Source organism: Suncus etruscus, chromosome 4 (assembly GCF_024139225.1).
Source record: "Suncus etruscus isolate mSunEtr1 chromosome 4, mSunEtr1.pri.cur, whole genome shotgun sequence".
Lineage (NCBI taxonomy): Eukaryota > Metazoa > Chordata > Mammalia > Eulipotyphla > Soricidae > Suncus > Suncus etruscus.
Window position 1 is genome coordinate 23,528,984 of NC_064851.1, and position 19,108 is coordinate 23,548,091.

The 19,108-nt window shown below is 39.1% G+C and overlaps 1 protein-coding gene and 1 non-coding gene across 4 annotated transcripts in view; both read right to left on the reverse strand.

Annotated features, from left to right (window-relative positions):
* KAZN (kazrin, periplakin interacting protein) overlaps positions 1–19,108 on the reverse strand; it is a 1,232,668-nt gene that overhangs the window by 1,134,300 nt on the left and 79,260 nt on the right. The window lies entirely within an intron of this gene.
* Positions 15,780–15,887, reverse strand: LOC126007611 (U6 spliceosomal RNA). The gene has a single exon (XR_007495138.1). It is a non-coding gene; the product is annotated as a U6 spliceosomal RNA (small nuclear RNA).

A 19,108-nucleotide genomic window follows, 5' to 3' on the forward strand; every position in this document is an offset into this window, starting at 1 on the left:
GATCAGCCATCATAGTTTTAGAAAATGCCACCCAGGCACTTGTAATGGGCTGAACAAAATTAATTATTCTGAATATTTCACCCCCAAAAGAAAAATGCTCCAGATCTGGAAGAGACTTCTCAAGCAATTGAAGAAATATTTGCTTGATTTTTCATCAAAGCATCTTTCAAACTCTGGGTTCACTGTGAATATACAAATACTCATCTCTTATAATTTACCCATTCATTCAGCAAGCCTTGATTAACCCTTCACTGTGCTAGGGCTTCAGAAATGCTACATGACTCAGGTTTCCAAGGAGCTCATAGTCTGGTAAGAGAGACAGGTGAATGAGCACTGTCTGATGGTGCAGCAAGTTCTTCAACAAAAGAGAAATGTAATTCATTTTTATTCATTTATTCATATTTAATGAATACCTACTATGTGCCACCTCTGCACTCATCTATAAGTATACATATCTTTTGAGATTCAAAAACCCATGAAACTGCCCACATGCAACTCATTTTTGCTTTACCTCAGAGTGCACACAGAAGAAAGACTGAAACTTCTGGCATATCACACATAATCTCAATGATACCTGAAATGCACCTCTGACTCAAAGATGCATAGAAGAAAGATATTCTTTTCATGTGCTTAGTCTGGAAAGTGATGAAATAATCTTTAGTTCTGAACTATGGCCTTGAAGTATTACACACACACACACACACACACACACACACACACACACACACAAAATCAGCCATCCCAGACCCCTGTCTGCCCTCTTTACTTGCTCCAAACACACCTGAATGCAAGAGAGAAGATTGCTGATCTAACCACTAGCCCAGGGGACTCAAATTCGCTGCCCTCCATACAACGTTTTGTGGCCCACTGCCGGCCTTCAAATATCACAGTATTCCGATTATTCGCTTACTGAATAATCACAATAAAAATCGCATTAGTAAGAAAAAAATCGCATTAAACATTCGCATACCCGGAGCAGTTTCGTTTGGGATATGCACATGTTTAATGTAATTTTTTGCGATTTTTTTCTTACTAATGTGGTTTTTTTATTGCGAATATTTGGTAAGCGAATAATAGCGAATACTTTGCGCCTAGTGCAGACGTCATTTCCACTGCTCCTGCCTGCTATCCCTTGCATTATTGGAGACCTAAGGGAGAGAAGGGAGAGAAGTTTATTACAGAATTAGATTTTGCCATACCTTCATCATGACTTCATCAAAGCCTGCAGTGAAGAGAAAGATCGATGACGTGCACAGACAATTTTAGGAAAAGTGGGAGATGCAGTATTTCTTTGTTGAGCACAGGGGCATCCCCACATGTCTTATTTGCTCAGAGAAAGTTGCAGTGCACAAGGAATACAACTTGAAACGTCATTATTCAACTAAACATGCTGAGGAATGTGCAAAATATCAAGGAAATGAGAGAGCCAGCAGTCTTAAAGCATGTCTAATGAGGCAACAAGATTTCTTTAAGAAAGCAACCAAAGAGAATGCTGCATTAGTCTAAGCTAGTTACATGGTTAGTGAGATGATTGCTAAGGCAGGGAAACCAATCACAGAAGGAGAGTTTGTTAAAAAATGCATGTTAGGCTGCAAGAATTATCTGTCCAGAAAAAGAAAGGTCAGTTTAGCAAAATCAGCCTTTCTGCCAACACTGTGGCAGAGCGCATTTCTGACATGTCAAGTGACATTTATCATCAACTGTGTGAGAAAGCCAAATGTTTTGATGCATACTCAGTTGCTCTTGACGAGAGAAAAGATATAACAGACACTGCTCAGCTCACAATTTATGTCCATGGTGTTGACTGCAATTTTGAATTGACAGAGGAGCTGCTCACAATAATTCCAATGCATGGCCAGACCACTGCTAATGAGATATTTCGGCATCTGTGTGATGCTTTTGAGAATGCAGGTTTGCCATGGAAGAGGTTTGTTGGAATAATAACCAATGGAGCGCCATTGATGACAGGGAGGAAAAATGGACTGGTGGCACTTGTTCCAAAAAAACTTGAAGAGGAGGGTGTAGAGAAGGCCATTGCTCTTCACTGCATTATCCATCAGCAGGCCCTTTGCAGTAAATGCCTGCCACGTGACAATGTGATGTCTGTTGTTGTGAAATGCATCAACCAAAACAGATCCACGGGCTTAAAGCACAGGAGGTTCCGTGCTTTTTTAGAGGAAATGGAGTAAGAATTTGGAGATGTGCTCTATTTCACTGAGGTACATTGGCTCAGCAGGGGAAATGTCCTGAAAAGATTTTTTTTGAGTTGGGAGAAGAAGTGAAAGCTTTCACGGAGAAGGATGGGAATGCTGTTTCTGAGTTGAGTGAACAAAAATGGCTCATGGACTTAGCTTTTCTTGTTGACATCACACATAAGCTGAATGTACTAAACAAGATGTTACAAGGCCCAGGGCAGCTTATCAGTGCTGCCTATGACAACATGAAAGCATTCTTCACAAAACTTGTGTTATGGAAATCCCAGCTCTCTCAGACAAACCTTTGCCATTTCCCAGCATGCAAGGAACTTGTGGATGCAGGCATACCATTCAGTGGTGAGAAATATGTTGATGCTATTTTTAAGCTAACGGAGGAATTTGATCACAGATTTGCAGACTTCAAAAAGCATAGAGCCACTTTCCAAATTTTTGTGGACCCCTTTTCCTTTGATGTGCAAGATGCCCCTCCTGTGCTTCAAATGGAGCTCAAATTGACCTGCAATGCAACTCTGATCACAAAGCCAAGTTCAGGGAGATTAGTGGAAAAGCAGACATGCATGGGCAATTTTTGAGGGAATTGCCCCCCACCCCAGCTTCCCTGAGCTTTCCCGAATGTTCAAGCGCACCATGTGCCTTTTTGAAAGCACATATTTGTGTGAAAAGTTATTATCCACATTGAACTTTAATAAGTCAAAGTACAGGTCTAGATTTAATGATGATCATCTTCAAGCCATACTGAGGGTCTTAACTGCTTCCTCTCTAAAGCCAAATGTAGTTCAGATTTGTGAGAAGAAGCGCTGTCAAGTCTCTGGCAGCAAGGAATAGGCAAAAATGCCATGTTCAGAAGAAATATTCATGATCTTCACTCAATGTTCTATTCATGTTCAGAAGAAATAATTAAAACTGTTAATAATGATGTTTGAGGACTTTTTTTGTGAAATCCCTTATGCAACCCTGCTTCACCCTGACTTTGCCTCCTGAGGCCCCCAGGTAAATTGAGTTTGAGACCCCTGCTCTAGCCTGAAGAGACTAAGGTCTCTATCTTAATATATTAGTTTTTTATCAAAAAATTCTGAAGGAAGAGTGGTATCTATTTTTCTTATCTCTGTATACCCCAAATCTAAGTCACAGTATCTAGAACATAGAACATGATCAAAGGACAATAAATTCATAACTACCCACATGCAATATTATAATTAAGTTATAATAAAAAGTGCTTCAATGATAATGAGTCTTAAAAATAATATGGGGGCAGGAGAAAGGAAACACATAAAAATAATTGAAATGGCAGTCCTAAAACTATTGTTCTTAAAAAAGCCACTTTGCAGAAATGATTCTTGGCTGGTGATATTTTTTGACCACACCCTGCTATGCTTAAGGCTTACCTCTGTCACTGTGCTCACATATCATTCTTGATAGTGTTTAGGGAACCACATGTTGGTATCAGGAATGAAACCTAGGTAGCTGTAAGGCAAGTGCCCTATCTTCTGTACTATATAACTGACCCTTAGACGGTGCCTTTGTTTCCCTGTGTCTTCCTCTATAACAAATCACCGCACATATTAGCTTCAAGCAATAGAAACTTTTTTGGTAGTTCTAGAGGCTAGAAGTCCCCCTTTCTAGCAGGGCTGAGTTTCCTCTGGAAATTCAGTGGGAAAATACTTTCATTTTTAAGCTTCTGTTTTTCTAAAGAATTCTTTGACTTGGGGGTGTCTCCCTCCAATCTCTGTTTCTGTGATCACATTGTCTTCTCTGACAAATCTCCCATATCTCTTATATAAACACTTGTTATTGTATTTAGAGTCCATCCAGCTATGCCATATCAAGAGCCTTCTCTTGGTAAAATTTCAAAAACCTTTCTTCTAAATAAGGTTTTACAAGTATCAGGATAAGATGTAATCAGTTCTGCAGAGACACTGACTCAACCCACTACAAGAGGCATCTTCAAACCAGAATCCTTCAGAGCTCCCTACACTATAAAGTTATAAAACTTTCCCTAAGTGCTAAAAGTATCTCACTCTGTCTAGACTCTTTGCTACAACCCGTATAGTTTATACAGATCACCTGCTTTCCTTTGGAGTTCTGGAACTTTAAAACATGATAGCCAGATAATACCTTACACAACCATCCTACAATAAAAGCCTAGATTGTGAGTCTCTGACCAGCTTCCCTACTATACTACATTGTGCAACATGTCCCAATTCAATGATCAATATATTAAGCAATTGTGTGTGATCCTTGGAAGGGACCTTTGAAACTTTGCACCTGGGATCCTCTAGAGGGTTAATCTTGGTATAATAGAAAGATCCCAAGCCATAAAGTGGGTCCAAAATCTCCGGAAACTGTCAAAATACCTATTTGACCTCTCACAACACCCAATCCAGACTATAAAGCTAATAGAAGTTGATAATTGAATAATTTAATTAAATAAAAGTGAGGCATCCTTCTATCTGAGGGTGTCATTCGATGCAGGGACATAAATTTAAAATTTATTGGAGGCATCTCTGGTGGTTTTCTTTTTCTTCTTGAATTTATTATTCACTGAATTACTCTATTTCTCTTTGCATACACTTCATCATCTGATTTAATACAAAGCAATCCTCAGTGGTGCCACATCTCTAGAAGCCAGATTTATTAAATTTCCTCTGATAAGCTAAAATTAAAACTCACAAGTCTCTCAGTAGAAATGCATCCTTGAAAAGTCAGAGAAATATACTGTAAATTGATCTGGCATCATAACCATAGGAAGATGGTAGTAATGTTGGAAGGGGTGTCATTCGAGTTGAATTGAATTGAATGTATTGAGTATACATACATTGAGAGTATTGCTCCCCCAGCTTCCCTGAGCTTTCCCGAATGTTCAAGCGCACCATGTGCCTTTTTGGGAGCACACATTTGTGTGAAAAGTTATTCTCCACATTTAACTTCAATAAGTCAAAATACAGGTCTAAACTTAATGATGATCATCTTCAAGCCATACTGAGGGTCTTAATTGCTTCCTCTCTAAAGCCAAATGTGGTTCAGATTTGTGAGAAGAAGCGCTGTCAAGTCTCTGGCAGCAAGGAATCGGCAAAAGATGCCATATTCAGAAGAACTGTTCATGATCTTCACTCAATGTTCTATTCATGTTCAGAAGAAATAATTAAAACTGTTAATAATTATTAACACTTTCTATCCCTAAATTTATGCCTAAATTTCAGATTTGTATTTGTCATCCCTTCTTACAGATACCTTCTGATACAGATTCCAAACTTGACATTGTGACTTGTGGCTTAAGTAAGTGGTGGCAGCAAGGGGTGAAGAATAGTCTTAAAAAATCACATGCAAACTTCCACTTGCCTTATTCTACAATTAGTTCACTGTAATATTTCTGTTACACCATTAATATATGCCCATGCCATACTCAGAGAGAAAGTGAAATTTATGTCGAGTAGAACTGACTCTTCATGCCAGCCAGGACTCTCAGCCAACTCTCAGGCACATGTGGAGTCTAGCAGAGAGCAGAACTTCCTTTTGGTCCCAACCTAAATTGCTCATTAAAAGTCATCTGAGCAAATGCTTATTTCAAAGCAGAATCATAGGTTGCATGTAACAACAGATAATAAATAGATACACAATAAATAACTGTTACACAAAACACATCACTCTTCACTTTTGATGAAATCTAAAATGGGGTTTGTGTGAGCCACTGTCTTTTCCAGTTCTCAAGACAATCAGAAACAGGAAGTTTTTATTTGAGTTTTTCTTTCTTTCTTTCTTTCTTTCTTTCTTTCTTTCTTTCTTTCTTTCTTTCTTTTTCTTTCTTCTTTTTTCTTTCTTTCTTTCTTTCTTTCTTTCTTTCTTTCTTCTCTTTTCTTTCTTTTTCTTCTTTCTTTCTTTCTTTCTTTCTTTTTTCTTTTTCTTTCTTTCTCTCTTTCTTCTTTCTTCTTCCTTTCTTCTTTCTTTCTTTCTGTCTTTCTCTCTTTCTTTCTTTCTTTCTCTTTCTTTATTTTTCTTTCTTTCTTCGTTTCTATTCTTTCTTTCTTCTTTCTTTTTTCTTTCTTTCTCTTCTTTCTTTTTCTTTCTCTTTCTTTCTTTCTTTCTTTCTTTCTTTCTTTCTTCTTTTTTCTTTTCTTTTTCTTTCTTTTTTCTTTCCTTCTTTCTTTCTTTTTTCTTTCTTCTCTTTCTTTCTTTCTTTCTTTCTTTTTTTTCTTTCTTTCTTTCTTCTCTTTCCTTTCTTTCTTCTTTCTTTCTCTCTTCCTTCTGTTTCTTCCTTCCTTCCTCTTTCTTTCTTTCTTCTTTCTTTCTTCTTTCTTTCATCCTTCCTTCCTTCCTCTCTTTCTTTCTTTCTTTCTTTCTTTCTTTCTTTCTTTCTTTCTTTCTTTCTTTCTTTTGCCTTATTATTTGACTTAGAAACTTTATTCTTATGTGAGAGCTGAAATGACCAATTTCAGATAAAGAGTAGAAATAGTTGGCATGGAAGTTGTACCAGAAAATCAAAGTTCAGTACATTCTTCACTGCAAGTCATAGACAGGTTCTAGGAAACTACAATTTTAGGTGACAAGACAAATAAAGAAAATCTGGTTTCCAAATGCCACTAACTTTCACTAGGATGGTTTCTTTTCATCAATGTTACAATGGATTGTTTATTCAAGACCTGCTCTACAAACCAAGCAAAACTCCATGTCTTTTGTTGCCTCAAATAATGATCATTGGCTCTGGAACAAAACCTATCTTGACATTTTGATCAGGGAAAATGGTGCTCCCTTAAGAGGTCCTTTCAAGCATGTCCCTACCTGTAAGCTGAGTCACATCTAATCCACTAGAGTCTTTGATGTTTTTTTTTTTTCTTATTCAGAACTCACCTACTTCATTTCAGTGAATAAACACTAGGGAGTCAGAGCTTCCGGTTAAATTCCCAGCTCTACCACAGACCTGCAGAGGTTTGAGCACAGGTATGTCACCTTCTTCTCTCTTCTCACCTGTAAGATTCCTGTAAATTTATTCCTCACAGTTGTCCTCAGATAAATTTTGAATGTGCTTAGTACCTGGCCTAGTGCACAAGCCACCCTCAATAAGTGTGTGCTATTATCAGTCCTTGCCAAAACTCTAATACTGAATGCCTTAATTATTCACTCACATATATTACTTTCTCTCAGCAGGAACAAACCAAGAACAGATGGTATTTGGAGTATTCCTTCTGCTTTAAAACCAAGAATATAATCATTTGACTTTTAAGCCTCCGTTCTACTAAATTAAATATTCCTAGATTCTAGGACATGAGTGATAGATGAAGAACATAGATCCACATATCAGAGCAGACTTTTTTCTTGGTATACAAGAAGCCAAGGTTTGCATCTTTATTTTAGCACTTACCATCATGGGACTTTATAAAATCTACTTAACCACTCTGAGGCTTGGGACAGAATAGTAGAGTTGGATAAGATGTTTGCCTTGCAAGCAGCCAACCTAGGTTAAATCCTTAAACCCCTTAACAATCAGTGAGATATATTAGAGATAAGAGCAAGCATCCTTTGACACATAACAGGTAGTTGAGGTAATTGGAAGAGAAGAAGCACAGTGCTGTTCTTTCAGAAGGGTAACCATGTAATAGCCAGTTTTAATTGGAAGAAGATGGAAAACTTTAGGTTCTGGTGAACAGGAGAGAGAAACTATCCTGTGTACCTTGAGAAAAGAACACAGGTTGTTGCACAAAAATTAAGGTTGTTGATTTTAATATGAAGTAGAAATATTTCTAAGTGCTCAAGTTTCTATAAATACCTAGAAAAAATGAGGTTGGCTTAGAGCAGTTGATGGAGTTAGAGGTTGCTTGATAATGATATATACTTGGTGGTAGAGCTAATAGAATCCACTAAGGGCAGCATGTAGATATGGAAGGGGGGCTTTGAAGTGGCAGTGTATGTCCCCCTTAGGGTCTTAGAAGTTGCTCTTTATTCTTAGAATACATTCTCGTTAGTATCTCCAAGACAGTCCCTTTTTCCCATCCAGGTTTTGGCTCAAAGCTATTTTCTCTTTGAGATCTTTTCTTATCAACATCTATAAAATCACGCCATTCCCTTTAGGGCTTACTTACAACTAGCATTGTTTTTGTTATTCTTTGTTATGTTTATCCTATTTGGAAACCCTGGATATTGATGTTTCTGTACATTGTATATCTTTGCCATGTGAGCTTGCTAAAACTGCTATAGAAAAGGTCTACAAAATGAATAGCTTAGAATAGCAGGAATTTATTACCTCATAGTTCCAAGAGATGGAAACCTAAAACTGAGGTTGCAAGAGGATTGCATCCTTCTTCAGAAGGGTGAGAGAGATAAAGAAAGGTATGTCATTTTAATTGCTGCTTCTATCCAAAGAGCTATTCCAAATAAGTTTACATTTTGTGATTTGAAGTATTAGTCTTTCAACACTGATATTTTACAGTTCAGCTCAGAATATATTGTTTCTCAGTCTTTCGGCTAAGATCTAATGTAGTGTCTGTTCTTCTCATTTTAGTAATTCATCCCACAGCATGATCCAAGCTAAATTGTAAACTCCATGAAGGAAGGCACTTATTTTCTATATAGCCATATCTCAAGTAGATCCTTGAGAACAATGAACATGCTCAAGATATATTTATTAAATAAATAATTACTAGAAGGGAAAATAATGTCTCTATCTCAGGGTAGAAAGCTTGCCACAAAGAGTGTTGAGTGTAGCTAGAGTAGAGAAGAGTCTATTAGGACAATTATAGTTGGAACTTATCACTGTAGACAAGAACTCAGCACTGAGAATGGAGAAACTAACAGCAGTGAATGCAGGTCCCTTTTTCTCCCACATCCATGCCACCATTGGTTGTTGTTCTTTGAATGAATGACAGACTTTCTGGTGGTGTTACTGAGGTGATATATTATTGCTGTTTTGGGATTCACATGATGATTAATTATATAAAGCATTTTTAATATGCCTTTTGGCCATTTGTATCTCTTCTTTGAGGAAATTTCTATTCATCTCGTGTCTCCATTTTTAATAGGATTGAATGTTTTTCCTTGTAAAATTCTTGAAAACTTTTAAAGTTCTATTCATCTCTTCTCCCCATTTGTTGATGGTGGTTTTTTTTCCTTGTAATTTTTTTGGTTTTATTCTTGTAAAATTTCTGGGGTTTTTTTTTCCCTGCAATTTTTTTCTCATAAAAATCTTTATGTGCAGGGAATGATGGGAAAAAGGGAAGAGGGCATCAGGATAAGAGGGAAACTGTTGACATGGATGGTGGGAAATGCACACTGATGAAGGTTTTTACACATCGTATGACTTTAACTCAATCATGAACAACTTTCTCTGTAGAAAAAATTGAAGTATGAACAACCTGATTACCATTGTGTTTAAATAAAAATAATACTAAAATAAATCTTTATATATCTTGGATATTAATCTCTTATTGAATGAGTGATGGGGAAACAACTTTTCCCATTCTGTGAGCTGTCTCTGTGTTCTGTTCCTCATTTCCTTTGAGGTAAAGAAGCTTCCTAATTTAATATCCCATTTGTTTCCCTTTGCTTTCACTTTCTCAGTGAGTGCCATTTAACACTTTAAAACTGGGCTTTCCAACCATTATTTTCTCCACAAGAAACCACAGCAGGAAATGAATGCTGGGCTAAGGGATGAGTGAGGAAAGTGGGAGTAATCCCCATAGACTTTTGAGTAGGTGTGGTAAGGTTGGGAGAAACCTACTTCCTGTGACTTGCTGGTTGCCATGGTTTCTATCCTTGCTGCTTTGGGGATTAGGAGGCACAGCTCAAGGCAGAGAAAGTGTCCAGCCATGGGTCTCACCACAATTACCCAAAAGAACTCACTAAGATAGAAAGGGGCTCATGCTTCAAAATCAAGGTCATGGCCCATTTGAGTGAGACCTGCAGGTGTGATACCAGCTGCTTCTGTTATGCAACTGCAAGAAGACCCACCCTGACTGAGTTATGCCCACCCTCCGTTCTTAGAAAAAAAGGTCATGGGATTCTGGTTTGGTTTCTGAGGTCCCACTAGCTAAGGATGTTGCCTCTCCCTAACCTCTTATCATCCAAGCCATATGAGGTGGTACCATTATGAGCAGATTTAGTTCATCTAAGCCACCAACCCTGATAGTCAGTCCTCACTGTCCAGGGAAAGAGTGAATGGCAGGATATAAGCTTGCACTAACCCAACCTCACCACACCTATTCCATCAAAGGTGAGTCACCAGAGCTATTTTCAGAGGTAACTTTTGGGGGATTTCTTAGTACACTGGACCTGGGAGGAGTTTCTGAAAGTCCACTGAAAGAGCTCTCAGTGTTTCTCAATGTTCCTCAGTGAATAGACAAGAGTAGGAACCTCTTTAATTCACACTTGAGTCTATCAACATCTACCAGTCAAAGCATCCCATGCCAGCTACAGTTATGAAAGACGGAAGTCAGGAAGGTAGAGTGGTGAGGACCTGCAATGCTGAGCATAGTTTTTCAATAAGCTCATCTTCTGTGAATCTTTGATAGCTTTAACATTTAAGTCTGTTCCCCATCCCATGTAGGGTACCATGGATTAAAAGGAGAGTAAGTGGGGGCCAGAGTGGTGGCATAAGTGGTAAGGTATCTGTTTTTGCCCATGCTGGCCTAGGACAGACCAGGGTTTGATCCCCCGGCATCCCATATGTTACCATGTGTTACCCCAGGCCAGGAGCAATTTCTGAACACATAGCTAGGAGTAACCCCTGAGCATCACCAGGTGTGGCCCAAAAAGAAAAAAAAGGTGAGAAAGTTACTATAAGGGCTTCACTTACAAAGGGATGTCTAGGGGAGTGGGGAGCAAAAATGGGAATGGGGCAAAGCTGTTATCTGGACACTGGGACTTAAAACTTGCATTCTTACAGACTTGGTCTAAAGACCTGAGCTTATGGGGATGTAGGGGTATAAAAGAGGAGTCCCTGGGACATTGGTAGGGAAAAAAATAAACACTCTGGTGTTGGGTATGGTATTGGAATGATGTACACATAAAACTTGTCTTTGGAATGAAACCAAAATTCTCAATAAAAATTGGGGGTGCAGAAAAAAAACAGAGGTCTATCAAAAAATGGATGGATAAAAAGGGATACCAAGTTGAAACATTAACTAAGTTCAGGAAACAGAGCTCAGAATGAGGTATATGTTCACTAGAAAAAGCAGAGTTTAGTGGGAAGGGTATGGGAGGATAAGCATTGCTCTCTTTGAGAGAGTCAGTCTTCGGATTTTATTTGTATATATATATATATATATATATATATATATATATATATATAAATTTTTGTTGTTTTAACATTTTCCTTGGCTTTGAATTTTTTCTATTGCTTACTCTCTTATTTAACAAACTTTTAAAAATTTAATTGGGGTCAGAGAAAGCAGGTAAAGTGCTTGCTCTTTGCAAGAAGCTGATTCTAATTTGATCTCTAGCACCACATATGGTCCTCTGAGCACCACCAGAAGTAATCCCTTAACATAGTATTGAAAGTAACCCTGAACACAACTCAGTATTCCCAATATGCCACCCTCTCCCCATTTTTCTTAAATAAAAATATAAAACCTGAATGCTGAACCAGCACTCACTAGTAGGACCACATCTGTCATTGTTTCCTGGTAGCACATAACAAAGGGAAAAAGCAAAGGCAAGTTTAACTTCAGAAACTTTCTTTGATCTACTACATCCAATAAAAGAACGTGCCAGCAAGGAACCCATCTCAACAATCATGAATGAATGTTCTAGGACTTCTTTTCATCCTAATTCTTCAAGGTCATTGTGGATTTACTCTTTTAACTTATCTCAGAGTCCCACAACTGAGTACAGTTGAGTTGTCTGACTATAGTAGACAGGACAGGCCTACACATGCCCTCTAGGGTTCTGAACTGTATCTCTCTGCTCCCTTCTGTGTGGCACTGGAGGGGGCTGAGCTTCAGATTACACGGCAAGTAGCCCTCACCAAGGACGTGAGGCAACCTATATCCACCCATTTTAAAGCACCTAGCTCCCCAAAATCACAGCCATGGATGGGCCCTATGCCAACTGTAGCATGAAAGACAGAATGGAAACAGTGCTGAGAGGAAGCGACCACACCACACACACACACACACACACACACACACACACACACACACACACACACACACACACACACACACCAACCTTGTGCCAGAGAATCCTTCCCTACTCCTGTATTCATTCCCAGGACTGCTCTCCAACCCCAATTGCTGAGTAACTCTTTATTTTAGAAAGCAAAATGCGGGAGTTCAAAAGATGAGAAGGTAAAGAATAGAAGGAAGGGTAAATGAAGGAGCAGGGAAGAAAAGGGGGAAAAGATTAAAGAGATTAATGATAAAGAGGAACCCTGGGGATAGACACACAGACTACCCCTACAGCTGCCTCCATACCAATGACCCAGCTTCATCTCCTCTCAGCTCATCTCTTCAGACACTCCTAGGTGCCAAATACTCCAGGTAGGCAAGGTAGTTAACATCTCCAAGGCTCTTTGGAGCTTGACAGGGATGCCTTCCCCTGCTCCTCTGTACTTCTAGATGCCCCTGACAGTCAGACCATGACCAGGGCCTTCAGTCCTGTCTGCACAAGCAGCAATGCCACAGACTCATATGAACTCATCAGCCCTGCACTACAGATCCTCACAGTTTAGAACCATAGGACCACACAACAGAAACTGATGGCAAATTTGGAGTTAATTTTAAATTCATGGAGTAATATTGAATGCCAGAAATAACTGTTTATGATCAATTCTGTAAACCAGTGTCTAAAATAAACAAATTTAATTAAAACCTTAAATAAAAGGATAGAGGGGGGGGAAAGGAGGAAAGAAGAGGAAGAGAAGGAAAAAAGTAGAAAGTGAAGAGGAGGATGTGGAAGAGGAGAAGGGAAGGAGGTGGAGAGGTAGAGAAGGGAGATGGGGAAGACGAGGAGGGAAAAAAACAAGAGAAAAAAGAGAAAGGGAAGGGAAAAGGGAAAAAGCAAAGAAGCAGGAGAGGTTAAGAGATTTTGGCTTGGCCTCAGGATCCTAGCACAGCTGCCCACCTAATGGTCTAACTGAAAATAACAACCAAAAAGATGCAAGCCCAGCTGGCCTGGCTCCAACACAGGCAAGAGTCCTTACGTTGTACTCTGCCTCCCTCTCCTGGGCTCTGAGTCAAGCAGTCATGGAAAACAGGAGGAACCTAGATTTCCAGCAGGTGGATCTATCTGCAACTTGGCCAGAGACCAGTTGGAACCGAAAGACTAGATGGCCTGTGGGATCTTGCTAATTCAGAAGCAAACACCTTAAATGTAGGTGAAGACATGAAAACAGTATGATCCTATCCCACAGACCTCACAGCTGGGAGAAGACCTTGGGCTTCGCTCTGTAAAATAGAGTTAATTAAGACCCAGTTCCTGCCTCCTTGATTTCACAGCAAAGTAAATTCATTCAACCAGTCCTATGGGCTTGCTGTGTGTCACATGGGCAGGAAGATGGGGGCCATGGAAGCCAGTGCAGGCACATTTCTTGGTTCCAGGGATCTCAGCCTTGTGGAATAACAGCAATAAATATTCCTAGGCAAGGAATTCCCTGCCATACTCATAAACCAAAGAATCACAAAGGAAGCCAGAGTCCAAATACGCTGTGTAACACCACACTGCAGTTGCTGAACACAAGGCATATTCTTCCAGGAAACCACACAATGCACCTTTCCAATTCTACACACCTCACAAGAGTCTCAGAAGTCTAACCACCCACCGTTTGCAGGAGATGAGGACTTGCAAGGGTCCCTTGCCTGAGCCATCTACTGACTTTTCCCCTGTCACTTCATGATCTCAATCCCCCACTCCCATATCCAGAATCAACATGGAGCTCAGAATCATCCTTTAAAAACACAAGTAAACTACAAAAGATATTAACACAGAATTTTCTTAAAGATTTATTAATGGCAGGGAAGGCATGATTATTACCACATTAAGACCCAAGATAAAAAATAAAAATTTAATGCAATATATTTAGATGCCAGAATTATTTATTTATATAAATATATACTTAGTTATGTAAATAAGAATAAACATATATTGAATCAAGTGGCTTGAATTTCTTTATTTACATAGGTTAAAATCATAGATAATTCAGGAATCAAAGTATTCAGATAGCAAGAACGAGACTTGCCTTGCAGGTAGTGGCCTGGGTTTAATCCCTGGCACCCTATATTGTCCCTGAGCTCACCAGGAGAGATTCCAGAGCACAGAACCAGGTTTTACCTCTGAAGCACCACCAGGTGTGGACCCAAAACAAAGGTTAAAAAAGATAACAAATCATCAAAAATTGACTTATTTTATTTTCTTACCATTCCATTTGCCATTCTTTTTCCAATTTGTTGGAGCAAGCAATATGAAGTAAATTTGTTACACATCTATTAAAGGAACAGGCTGGGCAGTGGAAGAGAAATGGGTACTTAATAAAGGGAAGGTCACACTTGTAGTAGGATGGGTGTTGGAACATTGTAGACTTAAAGCAACTGTATTGTGAATAATTTTGTAAGTCACAGTGCATTAATAAAAATAGTTTTCAAATTCATGTTCTCTCTTGAACACAGATTTTTTTGTTTGTCTGTGTTTCTTTGCTTGCCTATTTACACTCTACAAGCCTGTGTTCTTTCTCAAACATCTATTTTTCTTCTTCCTTCAAAATTTTCTAAATAGTTTTTAATTAAAAAATGTTCAAAGGCAGCCACCATGTCTGCATTCAGCCAGTTGTATCAACTGATTTTATTCTCGAAGATATGTAAACCCAGCCTCAAAAAATTATGGGTATACTAGACACACAGCTGAAATTTGGCAATGTCTAGAGGAGAGGAAGAGCAAAGCTTCTGTCTTGCCAAAAACAAAAAAGCTATATTTGCTACACCCAACACCCAACAATCACTGCTTCACTGATGGCCCTGCTTCGACACTCTTCTATGACTCTGAAGAAAAACCAATCTGACCAAAACTACAGGTTTGCTTGTATTTGGGTTGACATCACCAGAACTTCTGTTGAGTAAATGTGGACAACCTACCTGACCTTCCCATAGTTCTGGGTGGCTTGGAAACTGAAAACATGCCCCAAAAAAGCCACAGTATCAGCAATAGTATACTTGGAATTTCTGGACAACTCCAATTTTCTTGGTGATACTGTTATCCCCTTAGGAATACCTAAATTTAGGTGCCAATGTGTATTTGATGTACTTAATGTTCATAAACAAAAGAACAGAAAGGTCAACTAGTAACAAAAGCTTCTAAACCTTCTAGCAATGACATTAATGACCTCATTGCAAGATACAGTAATTTTAACAAATTTTCTTTTTTCTCTTTTTTTTTCTTTTTTTTTCTTTTTTTTTTTTTTTTTTTTTTTGATTTTTGGGTCACACCCGGCAGCGCTCAGGGGTTACTCCTGGCTCTGAGCTCAGAATTTGCTCCTGGCAGGCATGGGGACCATATGGGATGCCAGGATTCGAACCACCGTCCTTCCGCATGCAAGGCAAATTTCTATCTCCATGCTATCTCTTCGGCTCAACAAATTTTCTTATTGCTGTACTTTATTCTTTCTTTTTTTTCCTGCTTTTTTCTTGTACAGGGGCCATGCTAATCTTCTCTGTACCGTTCCATTTTTAGTATATGTGCTGCCAAAGCTAGCATCTGTTTTTTTCTTTATTAATAATTTTACTGCCACTTACCTGGAAACAAATTAAAAAATGGCAACTATGTGCTACATGGTCTATAAGTAAATTAACATATTTTTAATTATTTTGCTTTTCTCTCTCAAATACACACACATACACACACACACACACACACACACACACACACACACATAGGAACATCAGGTCCTGTTCTTCCCCTGCTTCAAATCTTCCAGGTTCCCCCATGTCAGTGAAAGTCCCTGGAAGACTGTGCCCGTCCCTTCCCACAGCCCCACCACCTCCTGCCCCCACCCCATCCTATTTTTCCTTGGTCATGGCTGGCCTCAAGGTCTCTAACTATAGTCATGCCAGGGATATTCCTTTATGGCCTCCTTTCCTGCTTCCTGGCTTTGCCTGGAATGTCTCACCTTCTCCAGGGATCTTCCTCAACAAGCCATTTAAAGCTGCAGTGTGCATCCTGCTCTCCCTCCTTTATAGCCACACCTTTGCAGAGTCACTTCTTCACTTATATTTTCTAGGAAGCAGCCAATAGAAGGTAAAAACAACAACAGCACAAGAGTTCTACAGAAATAGAGAGTACTACAGAGGTTAAGATGCTTTCATTGAATGAATACAACTCTGGTTTGATTGCCAGAACCACATCTGGACCCCCAAACCCCACCAGGAATTGATTACCGAGCATAGAGTCCAGAGTTAGCCTTGAGCACTACCAGGTGTGGTCCCAAAAATTAAAACTAAAGCAACACAGAAATGACAGTACAGCTCCCAACAGAGGTCCTGGAGTTTTGTTACATCTGCTCTCTGAATCTCTGATTCTGCAGAAAAGTCCTGGGCAGTTTGTGAAAGAAACAGAGCTGAGAAAGAGAACAAAGCTATCTTCAAGGAAGCTACCCTAAACCAGTCAGTGCACAGATATGTGATGGACTTAGCTAAGATCAGCCAAGACCAGAGACATGCCTGGCTGAACACAGCCTAGATCTCAGACTCACAGAGCAAATCTATGGGCTACAGAGACAGATAACTTTGCTATGTAACTGCAAGCTATCATGACACTGCCAAAGCACTGCCACCCTTTACTCAACCACCTTACCCTGCTTCCCTTTCCTTCTTTGTTCTACCATATTAATTACTTTCAAATATATTGTATGTTTATTTGTTATATATATTGATTATATTTTACCTCCCCCAATAAGACTAAATAGAATTTTATCCCCTTCAAGGTAAACAATATTTGATCAGATACTGATGTACCCCTCAAGTGCCTAGGTTAAAACATATGGTGATCATTTAAAAAAAAACACTGCACAATAATTGGAGAAATAACAATAAAAAACCATTGTCATTTCCTGCTGCCATTAATTGCATTCTTGCCAAATGGTATATACTATGCTTAATAAGCATCCTTAAATTTAACATTATAAAGTAGATACACTTAGCTCTGTTGCACTGATAACAAAGGTAAGGTTCAAAGAGGTTAAGTAACTAATGCAATATTGTACAGCAGGCATATAGAAAAACTGGGATGTCAACCTAAGCATGTAATCCCAAAGTCTATCCAATGTACTGTCCTGCTTCCTACAGCTCCTGTGCTCATACATATATTTGCTCTCATATACACATTCTCTCACTCATGTATATTCACATACACAACCCAAAGCAAAAATTTTAAATACATTTTAATTAAATAGATGTGAGATACATATTTACAAAGTTGTTCATAATTGAGTTTCGGTCATATAAGGTCCATCACCCATCCCTTCACCAGTGGATATTTCCTACCACCAGCATCCCAATTTTCTGAACTCCCCTATCTCCTCTATTTATGGCTCTTTGGCCTTTTCTCCTCTCTCTTTCTCTCTCTCTCTCCTAGCTCTCTCCCTCTCCTTTTCTCCCTCATTACTTCTCTCTCAAGCACCCCCCTCTCTCAATCCCCTTTCTCTCCAGAGCAGAATTTTTAACTCCTTAAAGAAGCAGAAGAGAGAGAGAGAGAGAGAGAGAGAGAGATGGAAATTTCATGGAAGAGAAAGCAGTTGAGCTTGACTTTGAAGTGTGAGTAGAATTTTAAGAGGGATAAGGAGATAAGTGGTCCTTGTTATTTTACTTAGAAAATTCTCTAATTACCTAGATGATGAACTCATTTCTTAAGGAGCCAGGGGGATAATAATCAAAGCAAATCTTTCAACAGAAAATTACCGATGTACCAAAAGGTGCTATTTGCTCTGGCTTAAGGATTTGGCCCACGTAGAGTTGCAGCACGTATGAGGCGGTAAGAAAGCAGACATCACACTGAGCGCAAGAACATCAAGGAGACTGAGCCACTCAGTTCAAGAACTTCCACAGTATGCAACTACTTCTCCAAAGACTTCATCTCCCAATCCAAAGAATTATGAAAAGGTGTAAGATAAAATGTTCACTCTCTTTATGTTCCCTCCCTTGTTTCCAGCTTCCAAAGTCTTTATAAATCAGATGCTTGGTCATCCCTTGAAACCCCATCTCTATCTCTCTCAGTGGTCAACAGCTCCCTCCCAGAGGCTGCTAAGCTCTCCCATCTGTCTCGACCTCAATTCCTGCACCCTCAGCCCCACCGATGATTTACTACTATCATCATCAAAGCTGGCAGTTGAGAGACTAAAAATACGGTTTTATTATCTTGATTCCCATGCCCCACTTTGTATTTTGCTGATATCAATATAAAGTTTCAAAGTTTTATTAGAAAGCAAGAGTAATGCAAAGGGACCTTATCTGTCTCTTGGGCTTCCTCTTCTATGTCCTCCCTTCCCTGACTATTGCATCACCAATGTCCACACACCCTATACTCAATTATATCTTTGCATAAGCCTGGGTCTTTACCTCAAACTTTCTTCCCCACTTCTCTGGATCTCCCTCTTCTCTCCCATAAAATGGGCAGGATGGTGGTGCTCATTATCTATAGTTGTCATAAAAGTGAATAGAAATTATAGACCTCCTTGCAGGTCAAATCAATACATTCTTTATTTTTAAATTACTTTATTATTAAATTACTTTATAGTAGTGGCCACACTCAGCAGTGCTCATGGTGACATAAGATGACAGGGATCAAACTCAGGTCTCTGCAGATGTGCAACATATGTTCTCTCCCCCAATTAATCCATCTCCTCATTCCAAGTCACTCACATTCTGATATGGTGATATTGGTGCACGAGGCTAAAATCACCTCTAGTAGCCCCCCAGCATAGA